This window comes from Cimex lectularius, unplaced genomic scaffold (assembly GCF_000648675.2).
Source record: "Cimex lectularius strain Harlan isolate CLEC.00 unplaced genomic scaffold, Clec_2.1 scaffold7, whole genome shotgun sequence".
Classification (NCBI taxonomy): Eukaryota; Metazoa; Arthropoda; class Insecta; order Hemiptera; family Cimicidae; genus Cimex; species Cimex lectularius.
In genome coordinates, this window is record NW_019392731.1 from 3577472 (window position 1) to 3601849 (window position 24378).

General features: G+C 33.6%; 1 long non-coding RNA gene across 1 annotated transcript in view; it reads right to left on the reverse strand.

Moving 5' to 3' along the window:
• Positions 1 to 1564: 1564 nt before the first annotated feature.
• LOC106668598 overlaps positions 1565 to 24378 on the reverse strand; it is a 35190-nt gene continuing 12376 nt past the window's right edge. Inside the window, exons 2-3 of the long non-coding RNA XR_001340775.2 lie at positions 20469 to 20600; positions 1565 to 1749 (exon numbers count right to left, since the gene is read on the reverse strand). This is a non-coding gene — a long non-coding RNA (uncharacterized LOC106668598). The remainder of the gene's footprint in view (positions 1750 to 20468; positions 20601 to 24378) is intronic.

Here is a 24378-nt window from a genome sequence, read left to right on the forward strand (position 1 = left end):
GCTCGACGCTTGTAGCATTCTTCAATTTTTCAAGTTTCGCCATTACGTCGTTTCTTCCGTTATTGCCCACTTGCCGAAGTTGGGGAGACCTTTTCGAGAACCGTCGAAATCCCGCATGGAACGAAGGGAGGAAGGACGCATTAAGCCGGCGTATTCAGAGGAGGGCAGTAGCGGCCGTGGAGAAATAGGAGGGGTCTCCCTGTCCAATTGTACCCTGGAGTGGAGCGTTAAAAGTGTTATGTTGTTAAGTGGCATTGTGAAGGGAAGAGAGTCTAACTAGGCTTAGTCTCGTTATAAAGGTACTCGGCCGACAAAGGCACACCCAAGTATTGCTCTACTTAACAAGTTCACCTCCCGCGCCTCCGGCCTCTCTCAATTACATTCCAGACTGTCCACTCGCATTTATTTCAGCCGCTTTCTTTCATAACGATCAAAGGGCTACGGCTTAAGTTTAAAAACTTGCGCCATGTTTTTTGCGAGGTGGAAAATTATATTTGACTCCAGGGGATCGTTGGTAATAAAAGGCGACGTCAAAACTGAGGAAGGGCCCATACAAAATTTCTTGGGTAATAACTTACATTTCCCAACCGATTTTTATCGTTTACTGCGTTCCATTTCACTTCTGAAGTATAATTTTTTATTATTCATTTTCTTTTTGTAGTTCTTTCTTGGTTTCTAAACGTAAATTTTACGTATTATAATAATTTTATATGAGAAGGGAAGTTTTGGGGCCGATAAATTGGTGAGGTCATCGGTCATTTTTGTTATTGAGCTAGTTATTTTAAGAACAATATTCAGCTACATTATCATAACTTTAATTCGAATATGATTCTGCCTCTTCTTTAGTTTATAAAAAAATAAATAAAAGTTCATTTATCTAATATACAACAAATAAAAAAATGTAAAAATAAAACCCATACCCTTACATCGACGTGTCCTACTTAATTTCATATCATTTCTTGGCTCCATATAGGGAGCTTGTAGGAAAACCCGATATGAGAACAGTGCTTGAACCTGGCAGCGTGTATTTACAGGATTGTTATTGAAACTCGATTTTTACCTTGATAAACATTTAGTACGTATTGTTTTGGTCAAAACCAAATAACAGTAAAATTTGTTTATTATAAATCTGTGGCGAATTTTGTACCAGGAATTAATAGTGCTTAATAATTGTTAATAAAGCAGACCAACTCAGCGAGATTATGACCAAAAATAATCGGTAACAAACCAAATTACAAATACTTAACTTTTTATCTATCTCGCCAAAAATAAAAGTTTCAATTTCAATAATAAACAAATTATTAAAAAAATCATCGGTAAGAAATAAATTTAAATTATTTAGGAATTTGGCTAAAAGTACAACAATATCGATGTTAATATTCAATAATTAATTATCAAATTTAATAACGTTAACCACAAACCTATATTTCGTTAATTCATTTGAGTTATACTATTATTTAGATTTATTCATACTTTACAGACGAAAAGATGTTTAAAAAAGGCTAAAGTAAAAGTATAATATTTTACAAGAAATGTTCCGTTTGTAGAAAAGTTTATTTGGTTCTTGTTTTATCAGCTTACTTTTGTTAACCTTAAAAGGAAACAGTCCTACGCTTGAATTCTGTGGTATTATCGTGTAAATGAGTGTTCAGGGCCACCAGTTGGTAGTTATTGCTGATACCATCGGTGTCACTAAGCGTGATTTCTCGTGCCCACTTAGATACGTAATCAGTTTCTTTTAGAAATAAACTGCAACAAGGATGATAGGAAGTTAAACAAAATTTAATTTAATAGTAGCACAAACATAACTATAGATTTTAAAATCTCAGGTGAACGAGACAATAGCAAAAATAGACAAAATAAGGGTAACGTTTACTTATGATTGTGGTTCTTCTAGCTAATATAGCGGTTGTAAAAATTCATTAACAGCTTTTGAAGATATAGTGTGATTTATTAAAAATTGCTTGTGGCTAATTTTTATCACTATTAAAATTTTATACGAAATAAAAAAAAACAATAAAAAACGACATTAAAAATAGTATGATATTCATACATTTATCAAATTTACTTTCATTTACTTTTTTAACCATTTCCCAGCCAGAATTTAAATAACTTCTTATAAATAACAGTATAAAATTGGGTATAGTGTGTAGAGATTAGTGACCGTTAATCGATAGTAATTCGATATCGTGAGATGCGGTATAGTGAAGAAAAGCAGGAGATATGTAGTAGATAGATAGAGATAGATAGATAAATAGATAGATAGAGAGAGAGATAGAGAGAGAGTGACAGAGAGAGAGAGAGTGAGAGTGAGAGAGTAAGAGAGAGAGATAGAGAGAGAGTGAGTGAGAGTGAGAGAGTAAGAGAGAGAGATAGAGAGAGAGTGAGTGAGAGTGAGAGAGAGAGAGAGAGAGAGAGAGAGAGAGGGAGAGTGAGAGAGAGATAATAATCATTATGCACAGAAGAAACAAAAACCCAAATTAAGTTCTCTTGAAAAATTGTTGATTGCTTTGTAAAATTCAATATTACTTTCAGTTTATAGCATTTGTACATATATAGCAAGAAGTAAATTTAAATATTAATATTAAAAACATAAACAACTTCTTTGACGATAGCTTGTTATATTTGAAATGCCAGTCAAACTTTTCTCCGGAACATTGATTAGGTTTATTTATCTTTGTTGACTTTGCTTCATAGAGGAAGTGCTCAAGAATATTCTTAACATTAAACTGAATGTTCATGATTTTAAATTTACGCTTGATTTTACTTTTACATTACATTTACTTCCAAAAAATAACAAAATTAAATATCCAAATTTGAACAAAAACCTTATTCCGATCAATCTTTTAATTGTATAGATAAAATTCTCTTATTGCAAAAAGACATGAATGTGGATGTAAGCGGTTAAAATTTGAATTAAACCTCTTTCAGCATCTATAAAACTATAATGGCTCTCACATTTCACGATTAAGTCGCTTTTAATTGGCAACAGGAGGGTGGCCTCTTATGCTTGCCATACCTCTGATGCTCCAATCTTTACTTGATATTCCTTAAAAGTTTTGGCCCAGATAAAAGGCGTAAATTTTAAATCAAGTAATTCAGTTATTGAGAAGTACATGACCTTCTGAAAACAATCGCCAGAGAATGAGCCATTTGTACCAAAACTTTACACTTCTGCGGATAACCGCTGATATTAAGTTTGGTATGCCATTTTCTCGTTTAAAATACTTTTAACAACTCAATATTGTTACCAAATATAAGAAAAAACCTCACAGTAATGCTGGTAAATGGAAAGATTTAAGCAAAATAATTTTGGGCGTTAGCTTTCATATATATATATATATATANATATATTTATATTGTAGTTAACAATTGTAAGACAGCTAGAGACATACTGTTTTTACTAGTGTAATGAAATTTGAGGTTAAATTTTCCAAAGGACGGTGGATGGACTCCTAATTACCCAAATGACTTGATGATTGTCAATTGTGAATTTTCAAGTTTCGACTACAATAGTTTTAGTATAATATACAATAGTTCATTTTAGTTTGAGATTATTCCATTTTCAGTACATCATCGGGATTGAATATCATTAATAAATCTATTAAGTTTACTATACTTATCCCTAGAGCATTTTTGCTCCAAAAGAATGTTATCATTTCTGAAATAAATAAACAAAATAACAGTGGGATTACTTTTCTCTCTGGAGAAAACTTTTATTTAACTGAATTTCTCCAGAGGTTTTACCGGTTGCTTTGAGTAATTCTAAACATATAATAAAGTTGTGCAACAGTTCTTACTAATTATTATTAGCCTTATGTTCATATGGAACGGCTAAGATGACAATTTGGTCATTGGGATTGTGAGATGTTCATATTACCTTAATTAGGAATTACAGTTTGATCGTCCTGATGAAGTGGATATTTTCCTCGGGATAGCTCGTTTTGACATATCTCTGATTGCTTTTTAATATATAATTATAACGTTTTGGGCTGATCTCTAGTCATATAGGAGGTATATAGGTATACACGATTATGATTAAAATATTTGAAAAACCTACTAACCTTTATAAAAATTTTCAAGGTAAATTATTTGCAGTTAATATTACACATCAGGCATACTCAATATTCCAAATGATATTTGTTAACAATTTACAGAACATTACTGATAAACCGCTGCGTAAAAACAGGAGAAAAAATCCGTGGTCGGGTGAACCTAGACGTTTGGGAGAGAAATACAAGAGAAACCCATTAGGGGCAAAGAAAACCGGCGTATTTGTGTGTTGAATTAGTGTCGTAGTGACAGCATTATTTCTTTCACCAAGAGCAAACGTTGAAACACTGGAGAAGAAGTACCGTTTTATTTGAAAGCATTTTAATTCATAAACATTTTCAAAGTTCTGCTGCAACAGAGAGAAAAACAAATATTCATCGATTATTTAAATACCGGCTATTATTAGATTGTCTGTCTGTCGATGGGACTATTGTTCAAATGTGGGTTGAGCGATCCGCCCTGTTGTTATTTATGTTTACCACAGCAATCAAAAGATACATACCATTGGGTCATGTAACGTACATCGATTGGACATTTAACTGCGGCTGATTAATTCAAACACTGGGTTTCTCTGACAATTCAAGAGTGAAGACAACCTTGCAAACAATACATGTGTTGGGTACAGAGAAAATATATCAAGTATTTTGGAGCTAGTTGAACATTGCACGAAAAAATGTTATTATTTATTGACATTTGTAACAATAGTTCAAAACGTAAATGGCTTGAATGACGGTGGTCTGTAAGAGCCAATGGTATTAGCGTAATCCCTGGAATTCCGTCGTTAGCTAACCAACTGATCGAAGGGCCACTACAGTTCGTAGGAAAGGTAAGATGGGGTAGGTTCTGCATTAATGGATTAAGGTAAGGGAATAATTTAGCATAGCATTGAACGTATATAGGCATTTGGTAAGGTCAAGGATATGGGGCGAATTATATAGAAAGGGTCATTGAATATTGTACGGAGGACTTAATGTTTGAAAGGCTGTAAGAGAAAAAGTTTGGAGTTTCTTCGCCTCCCGTAAATTCTAATTTATAAATAATTTATTTACTTTGTAATAATAGTTTAAAATGTTACGTATTATTGCTTACTTCTTCAGCCTGAATTGGATTCTCAACACAACTGGTCTTTCGAGAACCACCCGTTTTTTAATATTGACAAATGTTATCCTATTATTTTTTGCCAGACTAAAATATCCCATATCTTCAATTATTGTAATAATACGGTTTTCCATTTTTAAAACTAAAAACCTGGGTGTTATTTTCGGTTACAAATTAAACCTTACTACCTACTTTGAATATATTACATCATCAGCTTAAAAATGTTAGACCTCTTATCACGTTCCCCAATGTTGAAAGAATGAAATATCGCCCTCCCCTCAATTAGTAGTATGAATGTACAAACTAGTTGAAAAATTAATTTAAAAAATATGACAAACAAACAACAATCCGTTATCATACATAAATATTTCAAATAAACGAAAAAATTATTATTTGAAAATAACGTTTATTTTGTTAGAATAATAAACGTTTTGGAAATAAAAATAAAATGTAATAACGTTAACCGTTCTACCAATACAAATCTGATAGCAAATTACTGTTGTTAAATAACAAAGGTAAATAATTCCAAAAGTTTTACTTGCCCCATAACGAATAATGAAAATTTATTTGTAAGAGTGTTTTTTTTTTTGTTTGATCAAATAATCAAGAAAATTTATATGAATAAAACTGGCTTATATGCCATAATCTTATAAAACATGTTTACAGGTATACACTCGACTCAATAGTCCACCCATTTAATTCGGAAACGATTAAAATCGGAAAGACAGAAAATAAGACTGAGACCGACACTATTTATCAATATAAATTATTGAAACTACGTAGGAAACAAAAATAAACAAGAAAAAACTGATAACAAATTTAGAAGACAAGTGAAGAATTTTAAATACTGAAAGATTCATAAGAAAATTCACAATTCGCCAACTTTTAGAAAATAATGATTCGTGTAAAGACTGATAAAGACAAACAGGTAAGTGAAAAAAATAGGTCTAAAAACAGTGGAAATGTAGGGAAAGATTGGGAGGAAAAACAAACCAATGTACAGTGTAAGGAAAGAAATGTATAAAATGTATAAAAATCGGTGGGTAGTGCTAAAAATGTATAAAAACAATGAACAATGTAAGGAAAGATATGAATAAGAACAGTGGTCCGAGTCAGAATTGATTTGTATCAGAATTGAAGACAGTGTGCAAAAAAAGAAATATATAAAACAGCGATCAGTGTAAGAAATGATTTGCATAAATACAGTGGACAGTGTATAAGATGGATGTGCATAAAACGGCGGATAGAGTAAAAAAGATTGCATATAGAAAATTGACAAATAAAAAAAATGGTATACAGGGTATATCAGTTCGATAGTCCTTCGATTCAGAAACGATTAGCTTTAGTAAAAAATGGTCTTAAACAAACCCGAAATTAATTTTGGCTAGGAATCGCGTGGTGATAACAGGTTTAACATAACTTTCTCATATAGCTGGAAAATGACATTAACTTTTTTATTTTAAGTGATTTTATGTGAAAATCATATATTTTTATTGTACAATTTGGTTCTAGAGCTTATTTTATGCCACTTTTACTGAAAGCAAAATTTTGATCACATCGCATAATGCTCGACAGAAGACGCGTGAGGGGCTTTGCTTGTAGTAACAAGAAGATGCCCTCACAGCTTATTGACTAATTCTCTCATCGATGAGATTGAACGGTTCTCTTCTCTTATTCGTTTACGTAGCGTCTTTGCTTGGGCTAAAGGTTTCCCTCCCAATTCGCAAGTTCGACGTAACCGACTTGAACCGAAAACTGGCCCTCTCACTCCTGATGAGCTCGTCGAACTCGTGTTAGTTAAGATCACTCAGAAATTTTATTTTAATGCCGAACTTGAGATGTTGAAAGGCGAAGGAAAAATTGACCCCAAATGGCAAGCCTTGACACCCTTTATCGATGAACGTGGTCTTCTCAGGGTAGGCGGAGACTCTCCCCATCCACGCTTGTTCATGTGTTCAAGCATCCTGTACTCTTGCCGAAAGTTGCCCATTTGTCCAGATTGATATGCTCTCATTATCACGTTTCTTCGCTGCATTCTAGGCCAACCACAGTTCAGGCCCTAATACCAAATTCTGGATATTGTCTCTTCGCAGTCTTATTAGAAAATGCATAAGACAATGCTCCAACCCCAAATGGCAGATCTTCCCTCATGCCATGTCACTGTCTCTCGCCCTTTCTCACACGTCGGCGTCGATTTTGCAGGCCCTTTTGCAGTCCGATCAAATCTTTCTCGAAAGTCTTTATTAACCAAAGGTTATTTGTGTTCGCTTGTCTGTACAGCAAATAAAGCTGTTCATCTTGAATTTGTTTCGGAACTTAGTAAAATCGCCTCTCTCTGCACTTGACCGTTTCATCGCACGTCGCGGTCTCCCTTCAGAAATATTGTCAGATAGAAAGCGGAAATTTCGTTGGTGCATCCCGTCATCTGAATGAAGTAATTAATTTCCTTCAGCAACATAGCGAGGATATCTGTGACAATTTAGCCGAACGTGAAATAAAATGGCGTTTTTCTCCTCCCTATTCTCCCCATTTTGGAGGGTTGTGGGAAGCCGCTATCAAATCAGCCAAGAATCTTCTAGTATGCCTAATTGGAACGACTACAGCTACCTTCGAAGAATATTGTACTTCGTTTTCAGGAATTGAAGCCGCATTAAATAGCAGACCCTGATGGCCCTTATCATGCCTTAAGTGATAATCCTGCTGAATCAGTCTCATATCTAAGCCCAGGACATTTTTTCATTGGCGACTCTCTTCTCCAAAATATCTCTTATTCCACTCCAAGAATCTCCGAAACCGCTGGGAGAGACAACAACATTTGTTTCAGTCCTTCTGGAGTCGATGGTCAAAGGAATATTTAAATTCCTCATACAACGCCGAAAATGGGCTCTCCCTTCGAAGCTTCCCGTTGTAAGGGACGTGGTGTTCTTGAAGGGAACCAATTCCCATCCTTTGTCCTGGCCAGTGGGCCGCATTCAAGCGCTTTTCCCTGGGAGTGACAAAGTTCCGCGAGTTGTCCTCGTTCGCACTTTCTCCGGTGTGTACACCCGATCTGTGCCATCCCTCGTGCCATTGCCGGGGGAGTTAGAATAATTGGTTTTAGTTAAATTACTTGTAAATATTGTACATAAAGCTTTACTTTATTTCAGAAGATAAAATTAATTTAATTTTGTTGGGCGGTATGTTTATTCCAAAGTAATTAGCTAAATATTTTGTTTCCGGTTAAACGCTGTCCCATTTCCTTGCGCTCTAATCCCTAAAACGGGCCGGTAAGGGTCTGCGTCCGTAACTGGCTTCCGTCGTTATTTGCTCTCATGCGTCCGAGAGAAACTAACGTCTTGCTTCCGTGCATACATTTTTTTTTAGTTTTAACATTCCTTAATTCAAGGCTAGAAAGTTATTTTCAGTTTAGTTTTCCTTTAATTTCAAATCACGGGAGGGATATCAGCCAGCCGCCGATAGAAAAGGTTCGGACGGAACCTAGCAGGAGTGTAGAGACATCATATTATCCAGGGCCTTTGTTATGTTGAGGTTTATTTAGAAATCGTGAGATGCGGTCTGGTATGATGTAGGTTTCAGAAAAACGTTTTCTTTATCGTGCCAACGTTTCGATCTTTATTGAGATCATCTTCTGGGCTCAAAGTGTTTGTCTTCTGTGTAATTGTGCCCTTCTTGCGTGTCGTGTCGAGAGTGCCCGGCATGTGGGCAATAACATAATGAAATAACATATGCTATCTAAATGTTTTAAAATAAATGATTAGTATTATTGTTTAATATTAGTATAACCATCTAGTAAACATAACAGTGTCTGTGAATGTGGCCGCCTTTTTAGAATATTTTTAATTGATTTTTGGGTAAATTACATGTAAATTTAAAAACTGAATAATTATAATAAACAATGCGCTGTATATTTAACAAAATATTAATCCCCAGAAATACATTCATAAAAAAGATGTTTTTGCATGTCCGTGATATGAAAGTTATCGAAATGTTGCAGAAAAATAAACAATACTTAATGATTTTTACCTTCTTATAATTTGTCAAAAAATTAACATGATTAATAAATAACAAATAAAATTTGTCCAATAGAAATTGGCCAAAGTACACCCACACTACAGTAAAAAGTAAATGTTTAATATCACCCTTGTTTTTCTTTTTATAAACAAGATTATGTAGTAACAAAAGCATAATCTTTATTTACTACATTTTAGCTGTTTAAAAAAAATACTTATACTTTCAAGAGGAACATGAATACATAAATCAGCTAGGGATAAGAGATATTTTTGAGAATAAAGTATTTGTATTCCCAATTTGATTCATCTAGATATCTATTTGTAAAAATTGACGGTTTAAGAATTAAAAAAATAAACTCGAGTGATGAATTTGACAGTTTCTTCGTTTGTTAGCAATAAATCTGGACTAAACCCTCCTATAAATTTTACTGGTTTACAACCAATAAGAGATTTTTTTCAGAATGGCAAGGATTTGTGGGGGACATGCTTTCAATTGGCAGAGGAAAAGTGAAGTCAAACGTGCCGAATCCTTTGTATGCGCCAAATAATTAACTAGACGTACGAGGATTGACCCATCCGGAGTGGAAGGTCAGTAAACATAGCAATAATACAAGGCATGGGAGATATCAAAGTATTTCTGAATTGTAAGTGAACTGACAAAGCAAATATAAATAAAAAAATGGTCATGGCGCAATGTCAAAAAATCAGCCGTGGTTACGGGCTTCAGGTCTTTCAATATTTCACGACATTTTACAGACCAGTCATAGTGGGAAGGAGAGAAAATCGTTTTCTTCTTATCTTCTCAAAATAAAAGGTAGGAAGGTATGATAACCTTGTTTTGACAAAATACGAACAAATTGGGCTTTTGATTTTTTTATTTGGTTGAATTTGTTATTATATGATTATTTTTTAATGACAATAAAGGTGGGTTAAAAGATTCTTTCTTTGATTTAATTTTAAAGTCTTGTAAACATAAACTTTCGACAATACAAATTACAAGAGGAAAAATATTTCAGTATCCTAAACGCTATAAACAATTAAAAATTAATATAGGTAACAGATAGGCCGAACATGAAAGTTTGTAACGTTATAGGTAGCTAGCAACACAATTTAAAGGGAAAAAAACCCTCAGAGGATGTGTGGGGCTGGAAAGCAATTTGTTATTTCAATATCGCGTTATCACGCTCAAGCTTGCCTGAAAGGGAACAGTTTAAAATGTTCACTCCTTTCCTGTGCACTAAAAACCGGCCGAAGTACAAACAAACACAAAGATCAATTATATGATGTCACTCACAGGACCTCCTCGGGCAACAACATTCAAAAAACGATACCATAAAAAAGTCGGAGTGACTCTTTTTTTCGTTTAAAACACGAAGGAGTGGCAGGATCAAGGAAAAGACTGACAGTTTATGTTTTCCGGCTGCTTTTAATAACTGCATAATTTTAATTACATAAATTTGATTTAATGAAATATTTTTAAAAATTATCCATATTATTTCGTGGTCCGATTGACCAAATAGCTTCTTTCAATTAATTAATCTTTATGGAAGGTAGTATTGGTTGAAATGAAAGAGTTAATGTAACGAGCAGGATTCGAACCCACGACCTTCGGCTAAATACGCCGCTGCTCTACCACTTGAGCTACCGTGACTTCGATTCATTCGGACACTAACTTCCCATCTCAACCCCACTTTTCAAATTTTCCCTCCATTTTTCAAATGTCATGTACTCAGAATTCGATTCTCGGCAACAAATGAGCAGGCAAAAAAGGAAGGAAAATTCGAAAGATAAGTTGAAGTGGGAAGTTCGTGTCCTAGTAGATCGAATGCACGATAGCTGCAGTGGTAGAGCAGCGGCGTATTTAGCCGAATGTCGTGGGTTCGAATCCCGCTCGTGACACTAACTTTTTCATTCCAACCGAAACCTTACATAAAGATTAATTAATTTAAAAATTAAAATTTTCTGGAAATACATTGCTCAAATTGGTATCTTACACAATTTTTTAAATGAAATTGCGTAAAAAATATATAAGTGTTGCGCAATAGGCACAATTATCATTTTGAAAGGTAGTTAATTGTTATGCAAAGATAGCATGTAGTTTTTACTAGCAAAGACGAAGAGCGTGGTGTAATCACAGGCTGAAAACAGGGTGACAAAGACATAAAGTCCCACTAAAGACTTGTTGAGAAAGGAAATGCAGTGAGACTGTTGTTAGAATAAAGGTGAAGTTGTAGCTCCTTTGGGAGCTCCTCTGTAAGGAGATATAAGAGTGAGGTTGTTTTACCGTCGAGGATTGAAACAAACCAACAGCCCCAACCCCAAACCCTCTGTCCACAACAGAAACATGGCATATACTGGTTTTACAATACGTCACTTTATTGCTAAAAGGGTGAAATATTATTTTTGTCCTTTTTCTCGGTGGTTTTTATTTATTTGTTCGTGCTGGAGGGGAGTGGATTTGTTTTAAAACCAGTTAAATTCTTTTGTATAATCTAAAGAGATGAAGGGGCGTTAAAGGCCTATTTTCGTATTAAAGAAAGAGATATTGTAATATCGTCAAATTATCATTTTTGTCCAAGCGGCTGTATTGTTATAATACCGGGCCGTGAAAATCTTGTAAACTTTATGTAAAGCAGTAGGAAGTTGAGCGAATTTCAGGTCTTCGAAACTCGGCGCGCTTTAAACTTTCAAAGTAAGGCTTAAAAGCCACCTGCCAGAGTTATCAAATTTCCTTTGAAAGGAAAAAAGGAAAAACGTACAATATAAATTGTATCATGCACAGGAAGATTTGACATAGGAGCATATTGAAAAAGGAAATATAACAATTGTTTGAATTTTTGATTTTCTTACAGTGTTATCACAGTCAGTACAGTTTTATTATAACTGATTATTTTTTCCAATTAGCCAATAACGTTGAATGCTGATAAAATTATATTGAAGATAATTATGAAAGATTCTAATGCAAGTTTTATTTGGAAAGTTTTTTTACGTAATTCACCTTCCATTCCTTAAAAATCTTTTAAAAGCATTAACTTTTGGCATAATTAATAAAAATTCACTTTTACGTTCATTTCGAAGGTACTTGCCTCTCAACGCAGGAATAAAAATAAACTCTCAACGAACAGCTTACGTAAAGATTAATTAATTGAAAGAGGTTATTTGGTCAAGCGGACCACGAAATCTAATGTATTTAATAAAAATAAACTTTATTCGCTAACATCGACATTATGAAGAACCATTCTCCAGCTTGATGTATGCCCGGCACCCAAATTGTACAAACGGCAAAATATTGATAAATTTCGGATGTTCGGTTTTGTAAAATACTTCCCCTCTTCAGAAACATAGATAAACCAAACATATTTGAAATGTGTGTTTTTTAGTGAACTGTTTTTACATAATTTGTTGAAGCCGTGAGGAGCGGTCTAGAATGATGTAGTTTAGAAAAACACCTGTTTCATTTTTTTGGCTGATGTTTCGACCTTTATTCGGGTCATCGTTAGGACGTGCGTTCTCCTCAAAACACATTAAAATAGTTTTTAAAACCCATAAAATAGTACACAAAGTCGAAGCCCCAACACCAACAGCCTTCAAATCTGATGTAATTTATAAATCAAGTATGAACTTTCCAGCAACATACATTAGAATTACATCGCAATTTCTAGAAAAACGGAAAAAACAACACACCTATGACTGCAACACCAAAAACCAATTCCACATTGTTGGGCACACACCACTTTGGAAAACAACACATCTTTGAATTCGGCAAAATACAAATACTATACACGGAAAAAAACAAATACACAACTTTCTAGAAATGGTTTACATTAAAAGAAACACACACTGCATTAATTAAAGAACATATACATGGAACCTCAGCGTGACGCCAACTTAATGATGAACCAAATGATTAAACCTTAATTTTATTCCAATTAATTAATTTTTATGTAAGGTATTAGTTGAGATAAAAAAGTCAGTTTCACGAACGGGATTCGAACCCACGACCTTGAGCTTTCGTGACTTCGATCCACTCGGACACCAACTTTCCACCTTTCGAATTGTCCCTCCTTTTTGTCATTTTTATCTCAACCAATACCGAACATAAAGATTGATTCATTGAAAGAATTTATTTGGTCAATCAGACCACGAAATCTAATGGACTTAATTTTATTTTTCCCTTTCCTTCGTTATCGTCCTTAATAATTAACTTCCTTTCCATTACTGAATGCCGAATCTCCAGATCCAAACCAGAAAATCGCCATTCTCGACTTCTTTCGAGTTAACCGCCTATATTCAAAAAAATTTTCCCAGCTTTACCGCGTCCCCCTCACTGTCCACCCTGTCGCAATCATATAAAAACAACAGAATACAAATTCACGTTTCACATCGATATGACACCACAGTTTATACCCTGAAGATGACCGGAATAAAGGTCGAAACGTCGGCAAAAAATGAAAAAGGTGTTTATGTAAACTACCTCATGATTGACCGCTCCTCACACGGCAACAAATTATAAATAATTGTTTGGTAGGTTTATTGTTTATATACAATACTCTGCAATCAAACATTATCTTGATAAAATTACCATAGTTTTGAATACGGTTATTGAAAAACCTGCTAAAATCCCTTGTTCAAACGATACTTTTTAAATTTAAGAAGTCAGGACGGAAGTTTTTTTTTTCAACGAGAGGAAGTTGTTAAACCACTTTTACCCTTCCTCGGCCTGCTTAATTAATTTGAAAATAATTCCTTTTCGAAACTTTTCCGTGGTCACTCGACGTGAGTGTTACGGGATTGATGGCCCAGGTTGAATAAGTCAGTCATCGCTAAACCCGGTGAAGGGGAGGATTGGAAACAATTTGGAGAATAAGAAGGGGGGTTGGGTCAAGAGGGACCGGCAGACAGACAGTCTCTGATTGATTACGCGCCGGTTATTGAGATCGATAAAGACTTATGGTGTTCCTGCAGCATCGGAAAGATAAGGGAGGTGTAAAGGAAGGCACAAAAAGCCGAAAAGGGATAAAAGTCTAATGGAAACTTTATCCAATGATTAAAACATTTCTAGTATTGGCCGACTCTTGAATTCTCCTCACGTACTACAACCTTAATTATATCTAAAACGACGGTGTCTGGAATAGCGTAATAACACTGCTCAATTGCTTAATTTTCTGCATAAGTTTAATCCCATTTTCCAGAAGAATTAACCATCAAAGTTATAATTTATTTTGATTCCATAGAAATTATATTAAAAAAGAAAAACATTTTATGCTAAAAATATCACCACGTTGTTTTACGGTTTCAATAACGATTAAAAATTAATATCAGTATTCCATATTATATAATTTTATATTATGTATCATGTGGCAGTTTTATGGTCCGACAAACAGCTGAGGTTATCGCCGCCCTCTGCGTGTTTCCTTCTTTTTTGGTCTTTCTTTGGATTTTGTATTAAAAATCAAGACACAATCTTGTCTTCGAGGAATATAACTATATCTCTTTCTTGAACACTTTGAAGCTGCCACAAATTATAATTTAAATATCTGTAGAGTGATTTAGTTAATTTTTATTTTTCGAGCCAAAACTTATGGCTATTGTTTTTGAAGGGTTAAGGAAGAGGTCGTTAGTTGCACATTGCATTATTGCATATTTTTTAATATAACTTTAATTTTAAATAGTAAAGTTGTTTTTTATTATAGAATATGAAGTCTTGCTGTTGGCAGTGAAAAACAAGAACAGTAATTGTTTAGATCTGCATTTTATGTTATGTCTTCGGTTGAATCAAATAGTGCAAATGGGTGCTGAAGCCATTCCGAAATACTGATTTATGAGAACCAAAAAGATTATTTTTATTTAAGAATTTACACTGTTGTTTATTTCCAAGCTCTGACACACACACACACACACACACACACACACACACACACACTACGCACGTATATATATATATATATATATATTTAGGGTTAGCGTTTTTTGTAATTCGTGTGGCCTTTCTACTGGCATTCGGATTTGACTTTGCATCGAGACCAGATTGGCATTGTAAGCCTACATCCCCACGTTATAGTTTGTTTGTACCCACTCTTGTGGACTTCAAAATAAGTTTTCACCGTCGCCATCGTCATCCGAGTTTCTACAGTTTATTGTTCTTAAGAAAAATAGATCATTCCTTGTACAGATAGATCACCAGTTCCTCAACAGCCTTCCAATCGTTTTCGTTGTTATCTTGGATCGTCGTAACTCTAGCTCACCTCCTGAAGTCTTTTATCACCTTTTTGAGGTTAAAGTGCCACTGCTGGAAGGTATCCCACACCGTCTTCAAATTCTGAACAATGCATTTCATGTATATATATTTATTGCTATCGAAAGTAACGCCTTTGTATTTTTTTCTGGGTTATTTTTTTCTTTTACTATTACGATTTTTTTTTTTTGGTTTTTATACACTTGTCTGCTTTTCCAAAATTATTTATTTATTCTTTATTGTTTTTTATATCAGCAATAACCTCCTGCAGACGGTTTTAATCCTTGAATGTATATTCTTATAAATTGCTTTATTGTAGTAGTTTACTTTATTTTGTTGTAAATAAAAATGACTTATTTATTTATCCGCTCTAATTTTAATCCTTAAGTTTTACATATTACGGCTGTGAATATCGGATATTTTTTTACTCTAACTGATCATTTGTCAGATTAGTGTAGTTTAATAGATATTAATATATTATTTTGTCAAATTACATTGGGATTTTTAAGGATCGTTGTATGTTTGAATCAATATACAAAATACACCTACCAACTTTGCGGACAGTTGAAGAGCTTTAAATGTATTTTCTGCCTGAATAAAATTTAACTGACATATTCACTTTTAACAGCAAAATGTGTTTTATATTTAGTGCAAAAAATAATTCCATTCCGGTTCAATCTATGCCGGCCAGTGATTCTTATCATTAATTTATTTCGTTTATACTGTAAATGTATAAATATGATGTGGAATTTTATTGAAAATCTATACATAATATTGGTAAACGATTACAATAATATAAAATTTTAATGAATAATTGATAAAATTTGTTAAATAAATTAAAGTTAATTTTTCTCTATAATCTATAATCACAGGAATGGATGTTTTATATTTTGCATCATTACTGTCCGAAAAAGCAAACGTTTCGATTGTTAGTACAAGCCGATAAATTCACTTACATATAATTCTAATTTGTACAAAGTTCAGCCCATTAAGCAAGCGACCGACCATTTACATTTTAATGAATGTCCATAAGAACGTTGTGAACTTGTTTTTAATTTAAATGAACCTATAATTAAAAGATTTATTTAAACTGTAGTAAACTCTGTAAAATAAACAGTGTGGGCTGGTTGGAACTCCAGCTGTTTTCAGCCACGTTGATTGTCTGCGTTTACGTAAATAATATTGTTTTAAGTAAAATAACTAATTAAATTATTCTGTTTAGATTATAATTGTTCTTTCCCTTCAAATATTTTGTACAGATAAAAATGAAATTTTCATTGAGATTTAAATTTTGACTTCATTTTATACACTTATCATGTAAGATACATAAAAAAGAAACATTCAAGTTCTAAAATATTAAAATACGATTAAATTTAGAATTGATTTTTGTTTTATGGCATCGTGATTAGCTCATTAGCGAAGACACAGTACGTAATTTGTATTAGCGCGATCGATAAAAAATCCCATTGAGACTCGAACACACGACTCGCTGTTCGTGCGGGGAGGTTCTGACACTTACCACTTGGCTTCCTCTAGAAGTGTTTTTCGCCACTTATAATAAATCAGTTGACAAAAGCTAACTAATTGTTTTATACTTCTTTGCAAGGATAAAGGTATAATAAAGGTGAGGTCAGGTAAACAGGAAGAAATCTTTAAGAACGGATGTATTTCGACAATTCTCCTGTTAACTGGTTAAGAATAAATACACCTTATCTATAACTAGACTACGCGCAATGGCTCATATTTTACTTTTGTACATAAATTATAACCTGAGATATAAAAATCAATCTTTTCAGGAGTTTTACCTCGGGGAGATAGTTCATTTCAATCTTATTTTTCTCACTTATAATGACATGTAATATAATCAAAGCGTAAATTGACGTCCTCGACACCCTATATAACAGGAATTTCTTCATTTTGACTTATTAGTGATGTCAGTTTAGATAGGTTTCTGTTATTCTTGATTGAGTGTTAGACTCATGATAACCTATATTTGTTGGAAGATAGTAACGAATGCATTAGTCTATTCTATCCTGAGAGTAGCTTGTCTGAGTATTACTGAGGGAATAAAAACTACCCCCACCGCCACTTTGGAAGTCCTCCTGAATTGACTACCACTGTATATCTTCATCCAGGAAGAAGATTGAGTCAAAATTTAGAGGCTATTTCAGGGAACAGGCTTCAATATATATCCGCATAAAAAGAACCAATTAAATCTTCGGGAGATGGTACTGGTGATATGCCGTCGCCATGCTCGACAAATTCAGGTTCAAAAAATAAAAATAAAATCAAAATACTTGATACAGCAGACTATGAGAAAAAAGGCTATAAGACCAACTATTGGTCAGAAGATGTTATCCATCGAAACACACAAAAGACTAAATTCTATGTAAGTGTTGGGCAATATGCCGCTTAATTTCGGGTTGCCGCTGTAGAAAACTGTACCAGGGAGATCAAAAGGCTGGTTATTGTCAACAAAAGATGATTACTATTCGGACAGTCACATAGCATTAAAGGCAACCACTCCATCTAGTAGTCCAGAACCGTTAGGGATTGCATCAAGGCCCTGTCAGACATTGGAGAAAGCAACAAAATTGCCCTTATGTACTAAGGCATATAGGGCAGGGTGTTAAAAAATTGGCCAAAGGAAGTTCAATCATGACAGTTTTCTGCCTTGAATCTGTTTGCGGCATTTCAAATTTCTAAAATCGGAGAACTATCAGGCAATGGGTTAAGAATACTTTCTCACCACTTCGGAATTATATCCCTGAACCGAGCTATTATAAAACGTTCATTAAAAGCCCATTGCAGAAACTAACGTCAGAACCACTAAGACATGCTAATACCCAAATGATAGTAGAACTGCTGACTCCAAGATAAATATTCCGGAGGTATATGCATAGACACAAATCAGCCAAAACAATCCTGTGCAGGTATTGCCAGAAAGAAGAAGAAATAGCATGTACCAATGTCCTCTCACGAAGATCCATTTAGCCTGAGAAAGTAAAAGCTTAGGCCTGAAGGATACCCTCGGAGCACAACGTAGTTGTGGACTCTGTTAAAAAGTCTTAAGCTTAACGAAAGTATTAGCCAATAGAAATGAAGAACGTGTGGTGAGATGTAGATTTACTTTTTGTAAATGATGGTTCTACTCACAGATTTGGTGTTTACAACGATTTCGAGCATTAATCTTCCTTGTCCGTTTGCGAGAGTTACAAACACGTCAAATGTATGTCAAATATTATTTAGGTAATTTACAAAAAGTGAAGCATCATTCAATATTGAATATTATAATAACAGACCAATATAATATACCAGGTTGTAAAAAGGCCTACTCAACCATTCTGTAGATAAATGTGTTATAATATTTTGTCGGCAGGTTTTGTTTATTTTTAGACATATGATATGCCTGCTAATTTAAAATACCAGTTAGAACAAATACCCAGAATAACATGATTTTATAAATTATATATTTAAATATAAGAAATACAATACTATGCTATAAAAAAATAACGTGTATAAATGTTTTTTCCACACAATACACCATCTTGCTCCTCATATTTTTGATTTAACTGTGTAAAACTACAACACAATAAACGTGTAATATTGATTATAACATACACCAATATGATAAGGAAACAATAAAGTAAAATACAAAAAACGAATGAACAAATTTTATGGTAAACCATTGGTAAACATTAAAACAACATGTATGAAGAATTAGATTTTATTATAAAACGTCTCAACCCGTTATGTAAAAAAACATTGAAAAATAATGTACATAATTATTTTTATAAGGTTAAAGTTTGAAGCTTGTTGAAAGCATAAAGTTTGTTTTCAGCTTTTTAAGCAGTAAGTACTTATTTAACTGGGATCGTGTAATGCAACTCAATAAGAACCCTGTTAGCGACGACTCGAGGCAATTTATATACCCGCTCCCCCAGGACGTAAAAAGTAAATAATTCAGCAGAGTTTGTCCCTCACCAGACGAATCTACTTATGAGGTGGAAACTTTTAATGAGATCGTTGGTGGTCATACCGGTGAGAGCAGTGTGATGGAGACGGTTAGCTAACACGGTTAGCCGGTCCTTGGATAACTTCAGTAACAGAATTACGACGTAGAATATACTAACAACTTTAGTTTACATTTACAACAAAAGACATTATTCATATACGAAAATACAACACGATTTAACTTGATGATTGTAATTGAGGCTGTTATATGGGTTCAGATAAAAATAATTATTAATAATAATAAATGTGTTGTATTTAATGACTGTTAATTTATGTCCTTTAACTAACTATCCCTACTTCCTTTCCCACTTCTACAAAATACAACATGTATATATATATATATATATATAATATAATATCTCACTGGCACTCTCATAACAACACAAAATAGTGACACATCTACACAGAAAACAAACTCTTTGAGCGAGCACAAATACTTCGATTAAAACTAAAATTTCGATCATTGCATAAATTCATTTTCACATCTTACATGTATTTGTATAATTTAAACAATGTTCATAAATCCCAGACCTTAAGGATGATCTAAATAAAGATCGAAATCCATTACATTTCGTGGTTCGATTGACCAAATAACTTCTTTCAATTAATTAATCTTTATGTAAGGTATTGAATGGAATGAAAAAGTTAGTGTCACGAACGGGATTCGGACCCACGACCTCCATCTTGAGGTTGAGATGGGAAGTTGTTGTCCGAGAGAATCGAAATCATGATAGCTCAAGTGGTAGAGCAGCGGCGTATTTAGTGTATGACACTAACTTTTTCATTTCAACCATTTACCTTACATAAAGATTAATTAATTGAAAGATCGAAACGTTGGCACGATAAAGAAAATGTTTTTCTAAACCTACATAACACCAGACCACATCTCACGAACTCTAAATAATAATAATTAATCTTTCTACACTGTTAAAAATAATCATTGTTTAAAAAATGAAGGTAAATTATTAGGGAATTAACGACAATAAACGGACCGAAAAGTAACAATTCGTTTTTAACAATTTGCAAATTGTAAAGGCAAAATTTGAACACTGACTCACGGATGTCATTCGGGTTACACCATCGCAAACATGTAATGTTATGCTAATTGTTACAGAGTAGTCGCACGTAGAGTCGGGCCAGTCAATTTTCCGGCTGACGTATCTATAAACAGAATGGTTAAATCTTCGAACCTGGAATATAAATTTCATGATCAGGAAAATATAAAACACGCCTAGTTGGTTAAATATTTAGCCATAATTAACATTTATTGTAGATTTTTCTGGCAGATGGAATGACTATTGGTTTAACATTATTTTGCAGGGATTGAAATAAAGTAAAATGAGTATATTAAAGAGAACAGAACGGACGTGTTTAATATCTTACAATTTTTATATTGAATGGTTTTGGTAATATGTAATTTTATAACCATTAGAGTTCTAGGTCCGATTAACCAAATAACTTCTTTCAATTCATTAATCTTTATGCAAGGTATTGGTTGAGATAAAAAGTCAGTGTCACGAGCTATAGCTCAAGTGGTAGAGCAGCAGCGTGTTTAGCCGTAGGTCGTGGGTTCGAATCCCGCTCGTGACGCTGATTTTTTTTTATCTCAACCAATACTTTACATATAGATTAATTAGTTGAAAAAAATTAACTTTATATTAATATTCGTAATTTATCTAATATATCAATGACTGTTATCAGGTCTTTAAAAATACTATTATTTTTCAAATAAAATATATTTAATAAATTAACAAAAATTTACAGACCGAACGTATTCGTCTAAAACATCCTCAAGCTGATCAGTTTTGACAAAAATGCATTTCATAGTTTTATTTTTATTATTTAATATTTAATTCTGTTGTCATTTATTGATGTGGTATAAGTAAAGAAACAAACAAACAAATATATATATATACCGTTGGTTTTATTACGGGCTGGGCCCCATGTAGTAGATTTTTCTTCACGAACAAAAATTCCCGTCTTTTCTTAAAACCTTTGTTTTTACTAAATCGATTTCAGAGGCTTCTGCCTCTACTCTTCAGCCTTACTCTCTTTGTTTATTTGCTAAAAGGCAATTCTTGTTCTTGAACAAAACCAACTATACCTGTTAGTTTTTTTAGTTCCTATTCTTAGGATTTTCTCTCTTTCTTATTTGGTTGTTTTTTTGGGTAATCTTTTGGTTTCCTCATGATCGGCATACGCCCAGTATTTTTTATGTTTTCGAGTTATTAAAAATTCAAGTTTTGTATTAACGTGGCTTTTTTTGGCCACAAAAGGGATTTGGGCCTATGTATATTTTTTAACTCGGGTGTTTGCTCCTCGTCACCAGAAATTCTCTTATAATCTCCTGTAGTGTTAAAACATTTGTGAATTCCAGTTTTTGAAACGTTTTAGGCACAGTTAGACGAGTTTTGAGTTGATGTCGAAGGTTGAAAAGCTTTAGAGATGCCTGCTTCCTTAATGGTATTAGAAATGTTACACCTACTATTTTTTTTATTATCGATCTCGTTACACATTTTTATAGATACATATTCGGCTAGAAAATGGTTTGCAACAAACAAGAATAACAAAGTATATTCTTTTGTTTAAAAAACTTTACATTTTTGATTTAAAATATATTTATGTTTGATTGTACGCAATTATAAACAAAAATATTTTTAAGGTAAGACAATACCATGGACTATCAAATCGGATTGGAGAGAAGTGTGATATGTTAAAATATGTACTAATTGGTATTTCCTTTCCTTTTATTTTGAGGTATGTCAATATTGCATTAAACGTATAATCGGTCTTTAATTAAGGGGATCCAACCGAATAAATCGGTCCCTTCTTGTTGTCCTTTAAAAGCTCTCGTTGACGCAACTTGTCTACGGTTGAATGTAGAACAAAGCCCTTTCTTTTCCCACTAATTAAATTCTATTCAATTCGAGGCACGCGAACTCATTATTCATCTGCCTCTCGTTTTGCAATCCCGACCCAATTCATAAATTTGCGCAGAGAGTTTTTCGCCTTCCTCCTGCTAAGTATAATGGAACGTGAGAGGGTCGGACTGGTTTTGTCCCTCTGGATTTATAGTTGTTCCCTCCTCATTCCAACCGAGTTCGAACATCATTCTCAAAAAGACAAAGTCTGTAAATCGGTCGTTGGTTTTCCTCCCTCCGATTCCAGTTTAAAACTGGCCCGCCAATGCGGTTCATGATTTTATAGATAAATGTGAAAAAAATTGATATTAACAAATTTTTCAACTATCTGAACCACTACCACCAATTTTGATTACGAACAAAACATTCGGCAATAGACAGACCAAATTCACGGAATAACGGACGTAATAGAAACCACTCGGAGAAAAAAAAATTGTTCTCCTCTCTTCCTTGATGTCTCACAAGCTTTTGAAAAGATCTGGCAAGAAGGACTAGCGTTTAGCAAAGGTGCGACGATAGCAGTATGTAGGTATTATCAGTTTCTAATTAACAACAAATAATTTAGAGTTAAACAAGATTACCAGTATTTAGAATTAAAAACAATAAATGCAGTAATGCCACATGATAGAATACTAGGTTCACTACTTTATTTGTTATAATCCAGTGTTTTCCAAAAATAGATGGAGTAAAAAGTGCAACGTTTGCAGATGACACAGCGGTGATATCAATAGGACCGAGCATTAACCATTCATGCAAATCTTTCAAAAGGCTTGTAATAAGATAAATAAATAAACAAAAAACGGGAATCACGTTCAATCAGCAAAAATTGAACCATATTCTCTCACCATTGACGGAGCTGTATGTTGTACAGCGATACTGCTAAATAAGTGGGAATGACCATAGACGCCAAGGAGAGATGGGAAGAGCACGTGAAGAAAAAAAAGACAGAAATAGAATTAAGGTATAGACAATCATACTGGTTGATAGGACGCAGCTGCAACATTACTGAACAAAATATTAACAGAACAAAACATTATTAAATAAAGAAGTCCTAAATCCTATGTGGACATATCGTATTCAACTATGAAGTTGTGCCGTACACAATAATATCAAAATTGTACAAACACTCCAAAATAAAATCGCATCATGGTCGACGCATCTTGACACCTAAAGAATAAGGACTTACATAGGTAAGATCCTGAAGGTCACGGCGTAAATACAAGATTTGCCTCCAACACCAGTGTCACCTCAACCTAAACAAGGATGTGGAAGGGGCAAAATTCCTACACAATGGGAACTGTTGGAAAAGAACAAAGCTATATGAACTAGTGTAGTGTAAATCTTATTGTATCAAAGAGTTTATAAGAACATGTAAATATTTATTAATTACATATAAAGTTATTTAATGGTTGGTCTAATAAGACCAGTTTTAATAAATACTAGTTAAAAAAATTGACACACATTGGACAAAAATTTCACACCTCATTAAACAAATACGTCATGAAACACCCAACTAGCCTTGAAATGGTGTACAGATTGAGGAGATAATAATAATTTAGAATCTAGGACAAATTGGGACAAAACAACAAGTTTCAGATCTTGACATCACTCACCACAATCACCAAAACAAATTACCCCGACCTCGCAAATTGTCCCCTATGAAATATTTATGAGTACAGAGAACGTCTTTTCTCATCGTCTTTTTGCATATCATTATTGATGGAACTGTAGTAAAATAAGGGTATATAACATTTTTACTTGTTTTATAAATGGCTCGCGACGGCAATATACTAGTAATTTTTAAACAAATTTTACTTGTACATTATTACGTTTTATGTGTGCCAAATAACTACCAATCACAAAAAGCTTGCTTCACATGCTTATTGAACAGACCAATTATTTGTAAGCTAGGAATAATTAATTATTATGTTTTTGTCAAAAAGAATAAATACTAATTACTAATACTAAATAAATACTAATTATTAGGGTGTTGGATGTGTTGTACAATACGTCAAATGGCGCGAAACGTTTGAAAAACATTCGTTAA